At 44.4% G+C, this 20,416-nt stretch overlaps 1 pseudogene; it reads left to right on the top strand.

Moving 5' to 3' along the window:
• The first annotated feature begins 18,703 nt into the window (after positions 1–18,703).
• LOC105707299 (keratin, type II cytoskeletal 8-like) lies at positions 18,704–20,157 on the top strand (annotated as a pseudogene).
• Positions 20,158–20,416: the final 259 nt, after the last annotated feature.

The following is a 20,416-nucleotide window of genomic DNA, read 5'->3' as shown; positions in this document are numbered from 1 at the left end:
GCCAGACTCCTGATGGCGAAGAGGAATGCAGGACTGGAATTGGGTTTGATCACTTTCTTGAGTAATTCACACTCATTACCAATCTTGGGGTTTTCTTTCAAAATCTGCCCCATGGTGTTTTGCTTGTGTGTTCTCTGTATATGCCTATCCTCCACATCAATTCCACATCGAAGGGTGCTGGCTTCTTAAGAGCTGTGTGACCTCTGAGCTTCATTCCTTACAGGTGTAAAAATAACCAAATGAAGTAGTAGTTATTCTTTTCTTTTCTTTTTTCCCTCCCTCCTTCCCTCCTTTCTTTCTCGTGCAATCTCGGCTCACTGCAACCTCCGCCTCCAGGGTTCAAGAGATTCTCCTTCCTCAGTCTCCCAAGTAGCTAGGATTACAGGCGCCTACCACCACACCCACCTAATTTTTGTATTTTTTGTAGAGACAGAGGTTCACTATGTTGACCAGGCTGGTCTCGAACTCTTGACCTCAGGTGATCCGCTCACTGCGGCCTTTCAAAGTCCTGGGATTACAGGCATGAGCCACCTCACCCGCCCATAGTTATTTTCTTATATGGGTTTCTCATTTTTGTTCCAGTCAGGCAAGTGTTACCTCTCTCATCCTTTTTTTTTTCTTCTTCTTTTTTTCTAAAAGACAGGATCTCACTATGTTGCTAGCCTGGAGTACAGCAGCTGTTTACCACCATTGTACACTTATAAGCCCCAAACTCCTGGGCTCAAGCCATCTTCCTCCTCAGCCTCTCAAATAACTGGGACTTAAGGAGCACCCCATGCACCAGGCTTTTTTCTACCTTTTCATAAGCTATTGGTTCCAACCAGAGGTGGCTTTTTCATCAAACTTAAGCTTTAGGCTCCTCCCAAGTCTTTGTACCTGATTTTGTAATTTCCTGTCTTTATAATTAGAGAAACATATGCATGCATAAGCCTCAAGCTCACAAAACCTGTATTTGCCTCTGCTTCTAATAAGGCTGTCCTCAAGGTAAGCCTTTGTACCTAGTTCCAAATGGTCTCATGTCCCATGTCATTAATCACACAACTACCTGTAGTTCTAATTACCTTTGGTTATTAGGTTCTGAGGCACACATCAAGTATATTTTGTGCATAGGAGTCTCAGGAACTAAAGGAGGTAAATAATAGTAGCTAATTGTTAATACTTACAAGAAATCTATTAGTAAATTATCGCCCAGAGAATTTAACTGATTTTCTGAAGATCAGACAGCTAGAAAGTGGAAGTTGGGCAAGGTGGTTCACACCTGTAATCCCAGTGTATTTGGAGGCTGAGGTGTCAGGGTTGCTTAAGGCCAAGAGTTTGAGACCAGCCTGGACAACATAGCAAGACCCTGCCTCTAAAAAGGAAAAAAAGGGAGAGGATTCATACCTTTGAAATCTGATTCTCAAGCCTGTGCTCTGAACAACTATGCTTTAACTATCTCTCACAGGATGTTGAAGATTTGGAAAAGAAACTCATGTGTTGGTGGATGTAAAAACTGGTATGACCTTTTCATGGCAATGAAGCATTTTTTTTTTTTTACTTTCTTTTTTTTTTTTTGAGACAGAGTCTCGCTCTGTCACCAGGCGTCAGGCTGGAGTGCAGTGACGGGATGTTGGCTCACTGCAACCTCCGCCTCCTGGGTTCAAGCAATTCTCCTGCCTCCGCCTCCTGAGTAGCTGGGACTACAGGCGCGTGCCACCATGCCCAGCTAACTTTTGTATTTTTAGTAGAGACAGGGTTTCACCATGTTGGCCAGGGTGGTCTCGATCTCTTGACCTCGTGATCTGCCTGCCTCGGCCTCCCAAAGTGCTAGGATTACAGGTGTGAGTCACTGCACCCAGCCTTCTTTTTTTTTCTTTTTTTATAGATGGAGTCTCTCTCTGTCGCCCAGGCTAGAGTGCAGTGGCATGATCTTGGCTCACTGCAACCTCCGCCTCCCAGGTTCAAGTGATTCTCCTGCCTCAGGCTCCCAAATAGCTGGGATTACAGGCACCCACCACCAAGCCCAGCTAATTTTCTTTGGCCTCCCAAAGTGCTGGGAATTTATAGGCATCAGCCACCATTCCCAGCTTTTTTTTTTTGTAGGCAAAAATAGTTAAAACATGGATTCTCTTTGACTCATAGTTGCACTTGTAGCAATTTCTTTTAAGTAAACCTTCATGAATGTGGGTAAATATTTGGCTACAATGCTTTTATCATTTTAATAGAGAAAAAATTAGACAAGTTAGCAATATAAATTTAGTTTAACTAGTTTAGTTGTGGTGTCATAAATGAAAGCAGTGTAGTCATTTAAAGTTATATAGCAGAAGAATATATGATGAGAATTTTTCCATGAAACAGATGAAAAAAACAGGTTAGAGAACAATATAAATATACTTTTTACCAAGATATTAACATGTTTTTTAAAAAGATTAGTAAAAAACTACCCCAGTACCTGGGTGCAATGGTGCATGCCTGTAGTCCCAGCTGTTAGGGAGTCCTGAGCAGAAGATTGCTTGAGCCCAGGAGGAGTTCGATACCAGCTTGAGCAACAGAGCAAGACCTCATCTCTTAAAAAAAAAACAAAACAAAACTGAGAAGACAAGACATGAAAATAATTACACACATCTAACTACTTCAGACTGTTGTTTCTTGAGCCTTGTGGTTTTATGCATAGTACTTGTTTGTTTTTTAAGACAGGGTCTCACTGTGTTACCCAGGTTGGAGTGCAGTGGTGCGATCATAGCTCACTGCAGCCTGGACGTCCCAGGCTTAGGCAGTCCTCTCCTCTTAGCCTCCCGAGTACCTGGGACCACAGGCATGCACCACCACACCTGGCTAATTTTTTTTTCTTTTCTTTGAGACAGAGTCTCCCTCTGTCGCCCAGGCTGGAGTGCAGTAGCTCGATCTCGGCTCACTGCAACCTCTGCCTCCTGGGTTCAAGCAATTCCCTTCCTCAGCCTCCCCAGTAGCTGGGATTACAGGTGCCCACCATGCATGGCTAAGTTTTGTATTTTTAGTAGAAATGGGGTTTCACTATCTTGGCCAGGCTGGTCTCAAACTCCTAACCTTGTGATCTACCTGCCTTGGCCTCCTAAAGTGCTAGGATTACAGGCATGAGCTACCACTCCTGGCCTAATTTTCTTTTCTTTTCTTTTTTTTTTTTTGAGACAGTCTCACTCTGTTGCCCAGGTTGGAGTGCAGTGGTGCGATCTCAGCTCACTGCATCCTCCGCCTCCCAGGTTCCAGCAATTCTCCTGCCTCAGCCTCTTGAGTAGTGGAGATTACAGTCAGGAGCCACCACACCCAGCTAAATTTTATATTTTTAGTAGAGACAGGGTTTCACTGTGTTGGCCAGGCTGACCTCAAACTCCTGACCTTGTGATCTTCCCACCTCAGCCTCCCAAAGTGCTGGGATTACAGGCATGAGCCACTGTGCCTGGTCCAGAACTTTTGCATCATCACACAATGAAACTCTACCCATTAAACATTAACTCCTCATTCCACCCTCCCCTACCCCCTGCCACCAGTCCCTGGCTACCACTATTCCACCTCCTGTCTCTGAATTTGACTACGTTAGGTACCTCATGTAAGTGGAATTATACAGTATTTGTCCCTTTGTGTCTGGCTTATTTCACTTAGCATAATGTCTTCAAGGTTTATTCATATACTTACAGGATATCATGATTTCACTCACCCCAGAAATTTTGCTCTGTCACCCAGGCTCTGGAGTGCAGTGGCAAGATCATGGTTCACTGCAGTCTCAACCTCCTGGGCTCAAGCATCCTCCCACCTCAGCCTCCCCAGTAGCTGGGACTACAAGCATATGCCACCCACCTGGCTACTTTTTTAAGTTTTTTGTAGAGCCGGGGGTCTCACTTTGTTGCCCAAGCTAGTCTTGAACTTCTAGATTCAAGCAGTCTTCCTACCTCAGCCTCCCAAAGTGCTGGGATCATAGGCATGAGCCACCTTGCCCAGCCATTTCATTCCTTTTTTCTGAGATGGAGTTTCGCTCTTGTTGCCCAGGCTGGAGTGCAGTGGTGTGATCTCGGCTCACTGCAACTTCCACCTCCTGGGTTCAAGCAATTCTCCCGCCTCAGCCTCCCAACTAGCTGGGATTATGGGCACCCACCACCATGCCTGGCTAATTTTTTATATTTTTAGTAGAGACAGGGTTCACTATGTTGGCCAGGCTGGTCTTGAACTCCTGACCTCAGCTGATCTGCCCACCTTGGCCTCCCAAAGTGCTAGGATTACAGGTGTGAGCCACTGTGCCTGGCCCATTTCATTCCTTTTTAGGGCTGAATAACATTCTGTTGTATATATCTTTCACATTTTGTTTATCCACTCATTCACTGATGGACATTTGGGCTGTTCCTACCATTTAGCAATTGTGAATATGCTGCTATGAACATGGGTATAGAAATATCTGTTAAAGTCCCTGCTTTCAATTCTTTTTTTTTTTTTTTTGAGACAGAGTCTCCCTCTGTCGCCCAGGCTGCAGTGCAGTGGCACAATCTTGGCTCACTGCAACTTCCGCCTCCTGGGTTCAAGCAATTCTCTGCCTTAGCCTCCTTGAGTAGCTGGGATTCCAGGTGCCTGCTACCACAGCTGGCTAATTTTTTGTTTTTTTTTTTTTTAGTAGAGATGGGGTTTCACCATCTTGGCCAGGCTGGTCTTGAACTCCTGACCTCATGATATGCCCAGTCTTGCTTTCAGTTCTTTTGGACATATACCCAGAAGTAGAATTGCTGTATCACATAGTAATTCTATGTTTAATTTTTTGAGGAACCTGCTGAGACATTGACCACCACCTGTGGAAGTCTGGCCTGCAGACTCCAACTCAATAATGGATCAATGAATGCACTCTCACACCATTACAGTGATTTAAGTGGGCTAGGGATGGTTGTCAGCTGCTTTCAGAGGGTGAAATGCAATCAATCGACCAAGACTCCCCCTCTATCCTTATATTTATTCAGTCAAGATTTTACAACAGAAGTTCTAAGTTATCACACTTGTGGATAATTCACATGGTTAAAAGAGTGGTTTTACAAATGATAAAGCTTTAGGTTCCTGGACCCAGAGTAAACACTATTAACAGGTAATTCCCCTTTTATCTCCCTGAGAGGACCTTCCAGCACAAAATTTACATGAGTAAACAGAGTGGAAACAAAGGAATGTGGGATAAACAGACTTAAACTGGGAAAGTCTCTTATCATCTCTACCTCTCTCCTATGCTAATGAAAATGAGGCGGCTGCCTTCAGCCTGCCCCAATAAAACCTTTCGTCCTTCCAAAGGGTTTGAAACTATAACTTTCCATAAATATTTTCCATAATATTTTGCCAGCCACCCCAAGTGAATTTCAACAACCTTCAACAGGGTTTTGATTTACTTTATTTTATTAGAGACAGGGTCTCCCTCTGTTACCCAGGCTGGGGTGCAGTAATGCCATCATAGCTCACTGCAGCCTCAAACTCCTGGGCTCAAATGATCCTCCTGCCTTAGCAGGGTTATAATATTTAATTTTTTTAGGCTTTACTTTTCATACCAGAAAATGGTACCCTCTCTCTCTTTTGTGGGGGTCCAACGGTCTGAGTGCAGCTTGAGCCCAAGTGCTGAAGTCCATATTCAGGTTGGCAGCAGCAGCAGCCTTGCCTGGAACCAAGAGATGGACCACCTGAATAGCACGACCTGGGTCAGTGAGACAGAGCCTTAGGCCCGGAAATCTTTCCTGCTGTCAGGATAAATTTGTTTGTTTCACAAGGGGACTCTTGAAGATCAGATTTTCTATATCTGGAAGACTTCTGTGACTTTAAAAAAAAAAAGAATTTCTGTATGTGTGAAATTATGTTATTAGAAATACAAGATGTGAAGAGTCCCCCTTGTAAAAAAAAAAATAGTGTTAATGGCAAATAATCTAGCCAGGATTTGGAGATCAGGGAAAATGGGATTGAACTGTATGGACAAAGGAGGTTAAATAGCAGTGGAGGAGCTGAAAGGGGAATGGTAAAGTCTGAGGACAGCTTCTACTTTACCATCTGTTCTATCAGCCTGGTAATCTGATGCCTGCCAGAGCTATGTAGTCATGTGTGCCCTGCTTTGCCTTTTTCTCAGGATTTATAAACCCCTATGGGGGAAAAATCTTGAGCTGCATAGATCTAGAGGTTTTTTAATTTTTATTTTTATTTATTTGAGACGGAGTTTCACTCTTGTTGCCCAGACTGGAGTGCAATGACGATCTTGGCTCACTGCAACCTCCGCCTCCCAAGTTCAAGCGATTCTTCTGCCTCAGCCTTCTGAATAGCTGGGATTCCAGGTATGTGCCAACAGACCCAGCTAATTTTGTATTTTTAGTAGAGACAGGGTTTCACCATGTTAGTCAGGCTGTCCTCAAACTCCTGACCTTAAGTGATCTGCCTGCCTCAGCCTCCCAAAGTGCTGGGATTACAGGCATGAGCCATCCAGCCCAACTGAGGTTTATTTTTCAAAGAATGATCAAGAGGCCGGTGGTGGTACGGGCTGTAATACCATCTACTTGGGAGGCTGAGGCAGGAGAATTAATTGAACCTGGGAGGCAGAGGTTGCAGTGGGCCGAGATTACGCCACTGCACTCCAGCCTGGGTGACAGAGTGAGACTCCATCAAAAAATAAAGAGAATGACAAGAAATCCATGAAACCACCAATGAATAATCAGTAAATATGATGCAGCTCCTCAAAGCTCAGTTTAACAAAGAAGGAAATTTAATAAATAGTTGACAATACCCCCAACTGAACCCACAAGTTCTCTGAGTAGACTCATGGAATTCTAAAGGGTTGGTTGCTTGGAGACCAATAGAAACAGATTTAGAACCTAAGAAACCAAGGAAGGCTTAAGATGCAGAACCTTGCTTCTCTCTGAGGACTGCGCTGTGGGAGGCCATTTGGAAGGTAATTTTGAAACACTGCTCCTTTACTAGTATCTGAAAGGTGCTCGATGGTGTCAGCTAGAAGATGAAAGGCAACCTGAGGTAGCTGAAAAAACTTTGGATTAGGTGTCAAAAGGGTATTACTTCAGATACCAACCAGTATGGTGATCCTTTTTTTTTTTTTTTTTTTTTTTTTTTGTATTTTTAGTAGAGACGGGGTTTTACCATGTTGGCCAGGATGGTCTCAATCTCTTGACTTCATGATCCGCCCACCTCGGCCTCCCAAAGTGCTGGGATTACAGGTGTGAGCCACTGCACCTGGCCAGTGATCCTAATTATATCTCTCCTCTCTGGGCCCCAGTTCGAGGATTTATAAAATCAAGACATTAGGCCTGCTGCAGTAGCTCATGCCTGTATTCCCAGCATTCTGGGAGCCCAAGGCGGGAAGATCGCTTGAGTCCAGGAGTTCAAGACCAGCCTGAGTAACATAGTGAGACTCTATCTCTACAAAAAACAAAAAAAAATTTAGCTGAGAGTGGTGCTATGTGCCTACAGTCCCAGCTATGTGGGAGGATCACTTGAGCCCAGGAGGTCAAGGCTGCAGTGAGCCATGATTGCGCCACTGCACTCCAGCCTGGGTAACAGAGAAAAAAAAATCAAGGCATTAGACCAGGTAATCTTTATGGCAGAGTTTTCTGAGTACTCTCTGGAGACAGCTGTATAGCTGTATGATGCATGACAAGAAATCAGAAAGTAGAGGGAGAAAAATGAGGGGAACTTCTGGAGGGCAAAAAGGCAGAAAGGGATTTGAAACAAGCCAGGTTAAGAAGCTCTTCTCGGCCAGGCGTGGTGGCTCACGCCTATAATCCCAGGAGGCCGAGGCGGGTGGATCACGAGGTCAAGAGATCGAGACCATCCTGGTCAACATGATGAAACCCCGTCTCTACTAAAAATACAAAAAAAATTAGCTGGGCATGGTGGCGTGTGCCTGTAGTCCCAGCTACTCGGGAGGCTGAGGCAGGAGAATTGCTTGAACCCAGGAGGTGGAGGTTGCGGTGAGCCGAGATCGCGCCATTGCACTCCAGCCTGGGTAACGAGCGAAACTCCGACTCAAAAAAAAAAGAAGCTCTTCTCTAATCCCACTCTCCCCACTAACAAGGCTTTCTTCATACACCCCACTGATAACCTTTGGGCTGTGCTTTCTTTAAATTTAATGTGTACTAAACCCCTAAGAGCTTGTGAAAATACAGATATCTAGGCCTCACTTGCAGCCTACTGAATCAACATTCTAGGAGTAGAACACAAGAGTCTGATGTAAAGGGTCCTTTACCCATATCTGCTCCACGCACAGTCCCAGCATTTCAGGAGGCTAAGGCAGGAAGATTGCTTGAGTCCAGGAGTTTGAAACCAACCTGGACAACATAGTAAGACTTCGTCTCTAAAAAAAGTTTTAAAACATTAGCCAGGCATGGTGATGCGCACCTGTGGTCCCAGCTACTGGGGGCGCTGAGGCAGGAGGATTGCTTGAGCCTGGGAGGCAAGGCTGCAGTGAGCCATGATTGTGCCACTGCACTCCAGCTTGGGTGACAGAGTGAGGCCCTGTCTCATAAGTAAATAAACAAACAAAAAACTCTATCTAACAAACACCACCCAGAAGCTGACTGCACACTCTTGGACTCCAGCTCAGAACTTCAGAATCAAAATCTGTTGGTAGAGATTAGAGTGTATTATTATTATTATTATTTTTAAAAAAGCTTTTAGCTTTCAGAAGATACTGATACTAAGGCTTATTGCTTTTTAACCTTTTCTTTCAAAGCAGTTTCCTCTATTTTAATAACCGAAGGGAAAATGCAAGATATTACTCCTTTTAGCAAACATTACTCAACCTGCTTTGACCACTTGGATAAAGGTGAAGATAAGGGACTGATAAGCAAACAGAAAAGTAGAACTAAATTTGGAATCTCTGAGATACTACCCAGTTTGAGTTGAGTTCTTATATTCATAAAATATTAGAGGCAGGAGAGGAATTTAGTCCAACTCCTACGTTTTCCAGTTGAGGATAGAGGAAGTTCATCAGAGTTTAACTAGAGGCATATGGCCTAACCCTTCCAACCCCATTCCCCGCTTCCTGCCCAAGTTCCTGGAAATGCAGATAATGCTGGTGGTTGCTCATTGCAGGGCCTGAACTGCAGTTATGCCATGATTGACTTACTCAATTTTTTATGCTGTCAAGATACAGGACCCAGGACCTGCCATCTGTTTTTGGTTCTAGAGGGCTATTTGTTGGGAGTGGGGTGCTGCCTCATGATGCTGGTCACGTAATGTGTAAGTTTAGATAATAAGGGGCCTCCAAACTCCATTAATAAGTCCTTTCTTCCTTCTCTAAGCACCCTCTAACTGCTGAGTACCCCATACCCCCTAAATTTTTCCCACAGCGCCCAGTGCATCTAACTGTGGGACCCAGAGACTTGCCTTCTAAAGACAATAGTCTATCATCTAAACCAATAATAATTCCTCACACATATATTTTACAGTTTGCAAAGAACTTTCATATATGTTTCTAATTTTAAGCGTCATATCAATCAACACTAAATTAGAACAGGTATCAGACTCAATTTTCAGATAGGCAAACTACAGATTTTAAATTATTTGCCTGAGGTAACATGACTGGGAAGTGTATAATTTGGCCTTATACCTGTCCCATGATTCCAAGACAAAGACAAGCCTGAACAAGCCTCTTCTGATCAGACCTCGTAACATTTTGTCCCCATTCCTTTTCAAAACAGACCTATCATGGGTCCCCTTCCTTCTAAATAAGCCATCATATCAGATGATAATAACTATTCCTTAAGAATTTATAATAATGGTAATATGGTATTCTTTTTGGGATGTTTGCATTTTTTTTATTGCATTTTAGGTTTTGGGGTACATGTGAAAAACATGCAAGGTTGTTGCATAGGTGCATACGTGGCAGTGTGATTTGCTGCCTTCCTCCCCTTCACCTATATCTGGCATTTCTCCCCATGCTATCTCTCCCCAACTCCCCACCCCTCACTGTCCCCTCCACTCCCCCCTAACAGACCCCAGTGTATAGTGCTCCCCTCCCTGTGTCCATGTGTTCCCATTGTTCAATACCCGTCTATGAGTGAGAACATGCGATGTTTGATTTTGTGCTCTTGTGTCAGTTTGCTGAGAATGACGGTCTCCAGGTTTGTCCATGTCCCTACAAAGGACGCGAACTCAACGTTTTTGATGGCTGCATAATATTCTATGGTGTATATGTGCCACATTTTTCCTGTCCAGTCTATCATCGGTGGGCATTTGGGTTGGTTCCAGGTCTTTGCTATTGTAAACTGTGCTGCAATGAACATTCGTGTGCATGTGTCCTTATAGTAGAACGATTTATAATCCTTTGGATATATACCCAGTAATGGGATTGCTGGGTCAAATGGAATTTCTATTTCTAGGTCCTTGAGGAATTGCCACACTGTCTTCCACAATGGTTGAACTAATTTACACTCCCACCAACAGTGTAAAAGTGTTCCTATTTCTCCACATCCTCTCCAGCATCTGTTGTCTCCGGATTTTTTAATGATCGCCATTCTAACTGGCGTGAGATGGTATCTCAATGTAGTTTTGATTTGCATTTCTCTAATGACCAGTGATGATGAGCATTTTTTCATGTGCTTATTGGCCTCATGTATGTCTTCTTTTGTAAAGTATCTGTTCATATCCTTCACCCATTTTTGAATGGGCTTGTTTGTTTTTTTCTTGTAAATCTGTTTTAGTTCATTGTAGATTCTGGATATCAGCCCTTTGTCAGACGGGTAGGCTGCAAAAATTTTTTCCCATTTTGTTGGCTGCCGATTCACTCTATTGACTGTTTCTTTCACCGTGCAGAAGCTGTGGAGTTTGCTTAGGTCCCATTTGTCTATTTTGGACTTTTGTTGCCAATGCTTTTGGTGTTTTGGTCATAAAGTCCTTGCCTACGCCTATGTCCTGAATGGTTTTGCCTAAGTTTCCTTCTAGGGTTTTTATGGTGTTAGGTCTTATGTTTAAGTCTTTAATCCATCTGGAGTCAATTTTAGTGTAAGGTGTCAGGAAGGGGTTGAGTTTCTGCTTTCTGCATATGGCTCTGCATATGGCTAGCCAGTTTTCCCAACACCACTTATTGAGCAGGGAATCCTTTCCCCATTGCTTGTTTTTATCAGGTTTGTCAAAGATCGGATGGTTGTAGGTATGTTGTGTTGCCTCTGATGCCTCTGTTCTGTTCCATTGGTCTATATCTCTGTTTTGGTACCAGTACCATGCTGTTTTGATTACTGCAGACTTGTAGTATAGTTTGATGTCCGGTAGTACGATGCCTCCCGCTTTGTTCTTTTTGCTTAGAATTCACTTGGCTATGCGGGCTCTCTTTTGGTTCCATATGAAGTTTAAGGTGGTTTTTTCCAGTTCTGTGAAGAAGGTCATTGGTAGCTTGATGGGGATAGCATTGAATCTATAAATTACTTTGGGCAGTATGGCCATTTTCACGATATTGATTCTTCCTAACCATGAACATGGAATGTTTCTCCATCTGTTTGTGTCCTCTCTTATTTCGTTGAGCAGTGGTTTGTAGTTCTCCTTGAAGAGGTCCTTTACGTTCCTTGTTAGTTGTATTCCTAGGTATTTTATTCTCTTCGTAGCAATTGTGAATGGCAGTTCGTTCTTGATTTGGCTCTCTTTAAGTCTGTTATTGGTGTATAGGAATGCTTGTGATTTTTGCACATTGATTTTGTATCCTGAGACTTTGCTGAAGTTGCTTATCAGTTTCAGGAGATTTTGGGCTGAGATGATGGGGTCTTCTAGATATACAATCATGTCGTCTGCAAATAGAGACAATTTGACTTCCTCCTTTCCTAATTGAATACCCTTTATTTCTTTTTCTTGCCTGATTGCTCTGGCTAGAACTTCCAGTACTATATTGAACAGGAGTGGTGAGAGAGGGCATCCTCGTCTAGTGCCCGATTTCAAAGGGAATGCTTCCAGTTTTTGCCCATTCAGTATGATATTGGCTGTCGGTTTGTCATAAATAGCTTTTATTATTTTGAGATACGTTCCGTCGATACCTAGTTTATTGAGAGTTTTTAGCATAAAGGGCTGTTGAATTTTGTCGAAGGCCTTCTCTGCATCAATTGAGATAATCATGTGGTTTTTGTCTTTGGTTCTGTTTATGTGGTGAATTACATTTATAGACTTGCGTATATTGAACCAGCCTTGCATCCCTGGGATGAATCCTACTTGATCATGGTGGATAAGCTTTTTGATGTGCTGTTGTAATCGGCTTGCCAGTATTTTATTGAAGATTTTTGCATCTATGTTCATCATGGATATTGGCCTGTAGTTTTCTTTTCTTGTTGAGTCTCTGCCGGGTTTTGGTATTAGGATGATGTTGGTCTCATAAAATGATTTGGGAAGGATTCCCTCTTTTTGGATTATTTGGAATAGTTTCAGAAGGAATGGTACCAGTTCCTCTTTGTATGTCTGGTAGAATTCAGCTGTGAACCCATCTGGACCTGGGCTTTTTTTGGGTGGTAGACTCTTAATTGCTGCCTCGACTTCAGACCTTGTTATTGGTCTATTCAGGGTTTCGACTTCTTCCTGGTTTAGGCTTGGGAGGAGGCAACTGTCCAGGAATTTATCCATTTCTTCCAGGTTTTCTAGTTTATGTGAATAGAGTTGTTTATAATAATCTCTGATGATGGTTTGAATTTCTGAGGAATCTGTGGTGATATCCCCTTTATCATTTTTTATTGCATCTATTTGGTTATTCTCTCTTTTCTTTTTTATTAATCTGGCTAATGGTCTCTCTATTTTGTTGATCTTTTCAAAAAACCAGCTCCTGGATTTGTTGATTTTTTGTAGGGTTTTTCGTGTCTCTATCTCCTTCAATTCTGCTTTGATCTTAGTTATTTCTTGTCTTCTGCTAGATTTTGAGTTTTTTTTTATCTTGCTTCTCTAGCTCTTTCAATTTTGACGATAGGGTGTCAATTTTAGATCTCTCCTTTCTTCTCATGTGGGCACTTATTGCTATATATTTTCCTCTAGAGACTGCTTTAAACGTATCCCAGAGATTCTGGTATGTGGTGTCTTCGTTCTCGTTGGTTTCGAAGAACATCTTTATTTCTGCCTTCATTTCATTGTTTATCCAGTCAACATTCAGGAGAAAGTTGTTCATTTTCCATGAAGCTGTGCGGTTCTGGATTGGTTTCTGAATTCTGAGTTCTAACTTGATTGCACTGTGGTCTGAGAAACTTTTATGGTTTCCGTTCTTTTGCATTTGCTGAGGAGTGATTTACTTCCAATTATGTGGTCAATTTTAGAGTAGGTGTGATGTGGTGCTGAGAAGAATGTATATTTTGTGGATTTGGGGTGGAGAGTTCTGTAAATGTCTATTAGGTTTGCTTGGCCCAGGTCTGAGTTCAAGTCCTGGATATCCTTGTTAATTTTCTGTCTCGTTGATCTGTCTAATATTGACAATGGTGTGTTGAAGTCTCCCACTATTATTGTGTGGGAGTCTAAGTCTCTTTGTAAGTCTTTAAGAACTTGCCTTATGTATCTGGGTGCTCCTGTATTAGGTGCATATATATTTAGGATCGCTAGCTCTTCTTGTTGCATTGATCCTTTTACCATTATGTAATGTCCTTCTTTGTCTCTTTTGACCTTTGTTGCTTTAAAGTCTATTTTATCAGAGATGAGAATTGCAACTCCTGCTTTTTTTTGCTCTCCATTTGCTTGGTAAATCTTCCTCCATCCCTTTATTTTGAGCCTTTGTGTACCCTTGCATGTGAGATGGGTTTCCTGGATACAGCACACTGATGGGTTTTGGCTTTTTATCCAATTTTCCAGTCTGTGTCTTTTGATTGGGGCATTTAGTCCGTTTACATTTAGGGTTAATATTGTTATGTGTGAATTTGATCCTGTCATTTTGATGCTAGCTGGCTGTTTTGCCCATTGGTTGATGCAGATTCTTTATTGTGTTGATGCTCTTTACCATTTCATGTGTTTTTGGAGTGGCTGGTACTGGTTGTTCTTTTCTATGTGTAGTGCCTCCTTCAGGAGCTCTTGTAAAGCCGGTCTGGTAGTGATGAAATCTCGGAGTACTTGCTTGTTCACAAAGGATTTTATTTTTCCTTGACTTATGAAGCTTAGTTTGGCTGGATATGAAATTCTGGGTTGAAAGTTCTTTTCTTTAAGGATGTTGAACATTGGCCCCCACTCTCTTCTGGCTTGTAGGGTTTCTGCTGAGAGATCTGCTGTGAGTCTGATGGGCTTCCCTTTGTGGGTAACCTGACCTTTCTCTCTGGCTGCCCTTAGTATTTTCTCCTTCATTTCAACCCTGGTGAATCTGACGATTATGTGCCTTGGGGTTGCTCTTCTAGAGGAATATGTTTGTGGTGTTCTCTGTATTTCCTGGACTTGAATATTGGCCTGCCTTGCTAGGTTGGGGAAGTTTTCCTGGATAATATCCTGAAGAGTATTTTCCAGCTTGGATGCATTCTCTTCGTCACATTCGGGTACACCTATCAAACGTAGATTAGGTCTTTTCACATAGTCCCATATTTCTTGTTGACTTTGTTCATTCCTTTTTACCCTGTTTTCTCTAATCTTGCCTTCTCATTTTATTTCATTGAGTTGATCTTCGACCTCTGGTATCCTTTCTTCTGCTTGGTCAATTTGGCTGTTGAAACTTGTGCATGCTTCGCGAAGTTCTTGTGTTGTGTTTTTCAGCTTCATCAATTCACTCATATTCCTCTCTAAGTTGTCCATTCTCGTTAGCATTTCGTCGAGTCTTTTTTCAAGGTTCTTAGTTTCTTTGCATTGGGTTAGAACATGTTCTTTTAGCTCACGGAAGTTTCTTATTATCCACTTTCTGAAAGCTGATTCTGTCATTTCATCACACTCATTCTCCATCCAGTCTTGTTCCCTTGCTGGTGAGGAGTTGTGATCTCTTGTAGGAGGAGAGGTGTTCTGGTTTCAGGTGTTTTCATCCTTTTTGCACTGGTTTCTTCCCATCTTTGTGGATTTATCCACCTGTCGACTTTGTAGTTGCTGTCTTTCTGATTTTGGTAATTTTAAGTCTGCAGCAGCAGAACTCATAAACCCCCTTTTCTTCCCCCCAGGTATTCTGTCCCAGGGAGTTAGGGCTTTATGATTTTCTGCTGTGCTGCTGTCGTTTTCCCTGCCCACAAGGTGGCAGCCTAGTCACACTCAGCCTGCAGAGGCTTCGCTGAGCTGCTGTGGGCTCCACCCAGCTTCCGTGTGAACTTCCCTGCAGTCCTGTTTATATGGGTGTAGTTAGAACTGCTTCCGCTATGTTGGCCCGCCCCTGTAGTGACAGAGTCTCTGTAGTGGCAGGTTGCCTTGGTTATGGCTGATTGCCCTGGGAACTGCAGGGTGCCTCCGTAATGGAGGATGCCCCTCCTCCACAGAGCTGGACCGTCCTGGGTTCAGTTGTGTTTGCCGTGGCGCTTTTTTTGCCCGGGAATCTCCTGGCTTGGCTCCCTGTTTCAGCTCCCCTTGCTGGCTAAGAGGGGACACCGTCTCATCTGCTCTGCCCCGGGGGCTACTGCGTCGGCTGAAGCCACGGATCTGAGGTTCGTGGCGCTTTTTTTGCCCGGAAATCTCCTGGCCTAGCTCCCCATTTCAGCTCCCCTTGCTGGCTTAGAGGGGACTCAGTCTTGCTCACTCTGCACAGGTAGCCGCTACGCCAGGGTGCCGGCTAAGTGGCCGCGCCGGTCAAACCAGCGGCGCTGGTGACCTGTGGGGCTCCTCCACCTGTGAATCTCCTGGTCTGTGGGCAGTAAAAATCCGTCTGGAAGTGCGGCATCCACTCACCCTCTGTGCTTTCTCTCGGAGCTGCAATCCTGAGTTCCTCCTAATCAGCCATCTTGGATCGATCCCCCGGGATGTTTGCAAAAGAGTCTTTTTGTCACAGGCTAAAGGGCATTTATCTGGGGACACCCTAAATCACTCTTTTTTTTTTTTTATTTTAGATGGAGTTTCACTTGTTACCCCGGCTGAAGTACAATGGCATGATTTCGGCTCACTGCAACCTCTGCCTCCCAAGTTCAAGCGATTCTCCTGCCTCAGCCTCCCAAGTAGCTGAGATTACAGGCATGTGCCACCATGCCTGGCCAATTTTGTATTTTTAGTAGAAATGGGGGTTTCACCATGCCAGTCAGACTGGCTGGTCTGAAACTCCTGACCTCGGGTGATCCACCTACCTCAGCTTCCCAAAGTGCTGGGATTACAGGCTTGAGCCACTGCCCCCAGCCAGTCACTCCTTATAAGTAGTCATCTTGGGATAAAACCAGACCTGATCCATTTTTCAAGTGTTTAGGATCAAATTGCCCCCTGCCTTAGAAGCAAGATGTGGACACACTGATGTGTTAGGAATGCAAAATGTTTTAGAAGAATATGCAAAGCAGGAGAATGTTAATGTTGTTTTCATTTGACCATTCATATTCAATGAGTGAGGAAATCCTCTTAGCAAGAATCTTACAAGACAGGTCTGGTGTTGACAAAATCCGTCAGCTTTTTTTTTGTTGTTGTTTTTTACTAAGAACATCTTTATTTCTCCTTCAAGTTTGAAGGCTGTTTTTGCTGAATGTAATATTCTAGATTGGAAGTTTTTTTCCTTCAGCACTTTGAATGTGTCATCCCACTGTCCCCTGACTTGTAAAGTTTCTGCTGAGAAGTCTGCTACCAGCCATATTGGAGCTCCTTTATGATGTCATTAATAGTTGCTTCTTTTCTCTTGCTGCTTTTAGGATCATTTTTTAGCCTTGACCTTTGAGAGAGTGATTATTATATGCCTTGAGGTGAGGTAGTCTTATTGGTGTTGAGTTGGCTTGGTGTTTTATGACCTTCTTATACCTGTATATTCATATCTTTCTCTAGGTTTAGAAAGTTCTCTGTTACTATTTCTTTAAATAAACTTTTTACATTAATCTCTCCCTCTACATCCTTTTAAAGGCCAATAACTCTTCAACTTGCCCTTCTGAGGCTATTTTCTAGTTCTTGTAGGCATGCTTTTTTATTATTTTTTTTCCTTTTAATCCTCAGACTGTGTATTTTCATATAACCTGTCTTTGAGCTCACCTATTCTTTCTTCTGCTTGACCAATTCTGCTGTTGAGAGACTCTAATGCATTTTTCAGTCAACTGAATTTTTCAGCTCTAGAATTTATGCTCAATTTTTTTTCTTTTTGCAAAGTGAAAGCAAGTTTATTAGAAAAGTAAATAAATGAAAGAATGGCTACTCCATAGGCAGAGCAGCCTTTCTGCTTGATTTTTATTATTTCAGTCTCTTTGTGAAATTTCTTTGATAGAATTCTGAATTCCTTATCTTGTTATCTCAATGTTTGAGCTTCTTCAAGACCACTATTTTGAATTCCCTGTCTGGAAAGGTCACATATCTCTGTCACTCTCAGATTGGTCACTGGTGCCTTATTTAGTCTGTTTGGTGAAGTAACGTTTTCCTTGATGTTCTTGATGCTTGTGGATGGTCATCAGTGTCTGGACATTGAAGAGTTAGGTATTTATTCCAGTCTTTGCAGTCTGGGTTTATTCGTACCCATCCTCCTTGAGAAGGCTTTCCATATATTCAAAGGGGATTAAGTGTTGTGACTTAATCCTATGGTCTCTGCAGCTGATGTGTACTGGGGGGTGCCCTAAGCCTATGACGCCTGCAACTGGTACCAACTCCTGGATACACTCCTTGGTGGCTTTGGGTAAGATAAGGAAGAATTCCCTGGTTACCCAGGTAACATCTCTCATTTTCTTTCCTCTCTTTCCCCCAATCAGGAATCTCTCTCCCTGCTGGGCTGCCTGGAGTTGGGGAAGGGGTAACATGAGCACTCCCATGGCCACCACAGATGGCAGTGCACTGGGTCACACCTGAAGCTTTGCAGACCAGTACAGTATTGGGTCCTGCCCAAGGCCTGTGGGCACTACTCCTTAGCTACCACTGATATTTACTCAAAGCCCAAGGGCACTTTAGTCAGCAGATGGTGAATTCTGCCAGGACTAGGTCTGACCTGCCAGAGTAGTGGGTTCCCTACTGGCCCACGGTGGGTCTGGAAGTATAGTGTAGGAGCAAAGGCCTGGAATCAGGAGCTTCAGGATTCTGTCTGGTGCTTTATTTTCCTGTGGCTGAGCTGCTACTCAGGTTGCAAGACAAAGTCCAGAAGAGCATCTCTCCCTGAGCTGCCCTGCCTGGAGTTGGGGGAAGAATGATGCAGGCACTCCCTTGGCCACCACAACTGGTGTCACATGGGGTTACACACACTCCAAGTCCCCTGCCTCCATGACCAGTGCAGCTCCAGGGTTTGCCCAAGGACTATAGTCCTTATGACCTGACTGTCACTCATATTTATTCAGGGCCCCAGGCGACTTTGGTCAGCTGCTGGTAGAACCAGCTGGGACTCTGGTCTGTCCCACTCTGGCTGAGGATTCTCCTCTGGCCCAGAGCTGATCTAAATGCTTCCTCTGTAGAATTCTGCTCAGTGTTATGCTGTGCTGTGACAGGGCAGCAGTGAGTTCCAATGCAAAATCCCACACTCCTCTCCCTCCCCCAGGTGCACAGATTCTTTCTCCAAGCTGTTGTGCCAGGAGTCGGGGAGGAGGGGATATGCGATGCAGGATCATCTTTCCCACCCTCTTCAGTGCCTCTTCCCTTGATATGATATGAAAACCAGGTAATGTCAAGAAGCAGCTTCTCTGATCCTTCTGGAATCTCTGCCTGGTTCAGCCCTCCAGCCTCCACTCCTGCCTTCACCATGTCCATCAGGGTGACCCAGAAGTCCTACAAGATATCCACCTGTGGCCCCTGGGTCTTCAGCAGCTGCTGAGGGAACTCCTCTTAGCAAGAATCTTATAAGACAGGCCTGGTGCCCACATCAGCTCCTCAAGCTTCTCCCAAGTGGGCAGCAGCAGCTTCTGGGGTGGCCTGGGTGCAGGCTATGGTGGGGCCAGCAGCAGGGGCATGGGAGGCATCACCGCCATCACAGTCAACCAGAGCCTGATGAGCCCCCTTAACCTGGAGGTGGAGCCCAACATCCAGGCCACACATACCCAGGAGTAGAAGCAGATCAAGACCCTTAACAACAACTTTGCCTCCTTCATCGACAAGGTAAGGTTCTCGGAACAGCAGAACAAGATGCTGGAGACCAAGTGGAGTCTCCTGCAGCAGCAGAAGACAGCTTGGAGCAACATGGACAACATGTTAGAGAGCTACATCAACAATCTTGGGTGGCAGCTGGAGACTCTGGGCCAGGAGAAGCTGAAGCTGGAGGCAGAGCTTGGCAACATGCAGGGGCTGATGGAGGACTTCAAGAGCAACTGTGAGGATGAGATCAGTAAGCGTACTGAGATGGAGAATGAGTTTGTCCTCATAAGAAGGATGTGGATGAAGCTTAAACGAACAAGGTAGAGCTGGAATCTCTCCTGGAAGGACTGACTGATGAGATCAACTTCCTCAGGCAGCTGTATGAAGGGGAGATCCCGGAGCTTTAGTCCCAGATCTCAGACACGTCTGTGGTGCTGTCCATGGACCACAGCCACTCCCTAAACATGGACAGCATCATCGCTGAGGTCAAGGCACAATACGAGGAGATCACCAACTGCAGGTGGACTGAGGCTGAGAGTATGTACCAGATCAAGTATGAGGAGCTACAAATGCTGGCCAGGAAGCACGGGGATGACGTGCGGCGTACAAAGACTGAGATCTCTGAGATGAACCAGAACATCAGCCTGCTCAAGGCTGAGATTGAGGGCCTTAAAGGCCAGAAGGCTTCCCTGGAGGCTGCCATCGCAGACACTGAGCAGCACAGGGAGCTGGCCGTTAAGATGCCAATGCCAAGCTGTCCGAGCTGGAGGCCGCCCTGCAGTGGGCCAAGCAGGACATGGCACAGCAGCTGCGTGAGTACCACAAGTGATGAACATCAAGTTGGCCCTGGACATTGAGATCGCCACCTACAGGAAGCTGCTGGAGGGCGAGGAGAGCCGGCTGGAGTCTGGGATGCAGAACATGAGTATCCATACAAAGGCCACCAGCGGCTATGCAGGTGGTCTGAGCTCTGCCTATGGGGGCCTCACAAGCCCTGGCCTCAGCTATGGCCTGGGCTCCAGCTCCTTCAACCACACCAGCTCCATCAGGGCTGTGGTTGTGAAGAAGATTGAGACCCATGATGGGAGGCTGGTGTCTGAGTCCTCAGACATCCTACCTAAGTGAACAGCTGCAGCAGTCCCTCCCAGCCTGCTTCTCCTTAGGCTGCCCCAGAGCCTGGGAGGGAGGCCCCTGTGCAAGGGAGCATGGCAAACAGGAGACCCACCTGATAGCCCTCAGCCCACCCACAGAGGAGTTTACTGCCTGGGGATCCCCCTTGCCCATGCCTCCGGCTGCAGAACAATTCAATGGCTTTTTTTTTTTTTTTTTTTTGTCCAAAATAAAACCTAAGTTAGCTCTAAAAAAAAAAGAAAGAAAGAAAGAA

The sequence above is a fragment of the Aotus nancymaae genome, unplaced genomic scaffold (genome assembly GCF_030222135.1).
Source record: "Aotus nancymaae isolate 86718 unplaced genomic scaffold, 86718_ANA_hifiasm-v0.15.2.pri h1tg000011l, whole genome shotgun sequence".
In the NCBI taxonomy this organism is placed as follows: domain Eukaryota; kingdom Metazoa; phylum Chordata; class Mammalia; order Primates; family Aotidae; genus Aotus; species Aotus nancymaae.
This window is presented reverse-complemented; position numbering and strand designations above follow the sequence as displayed.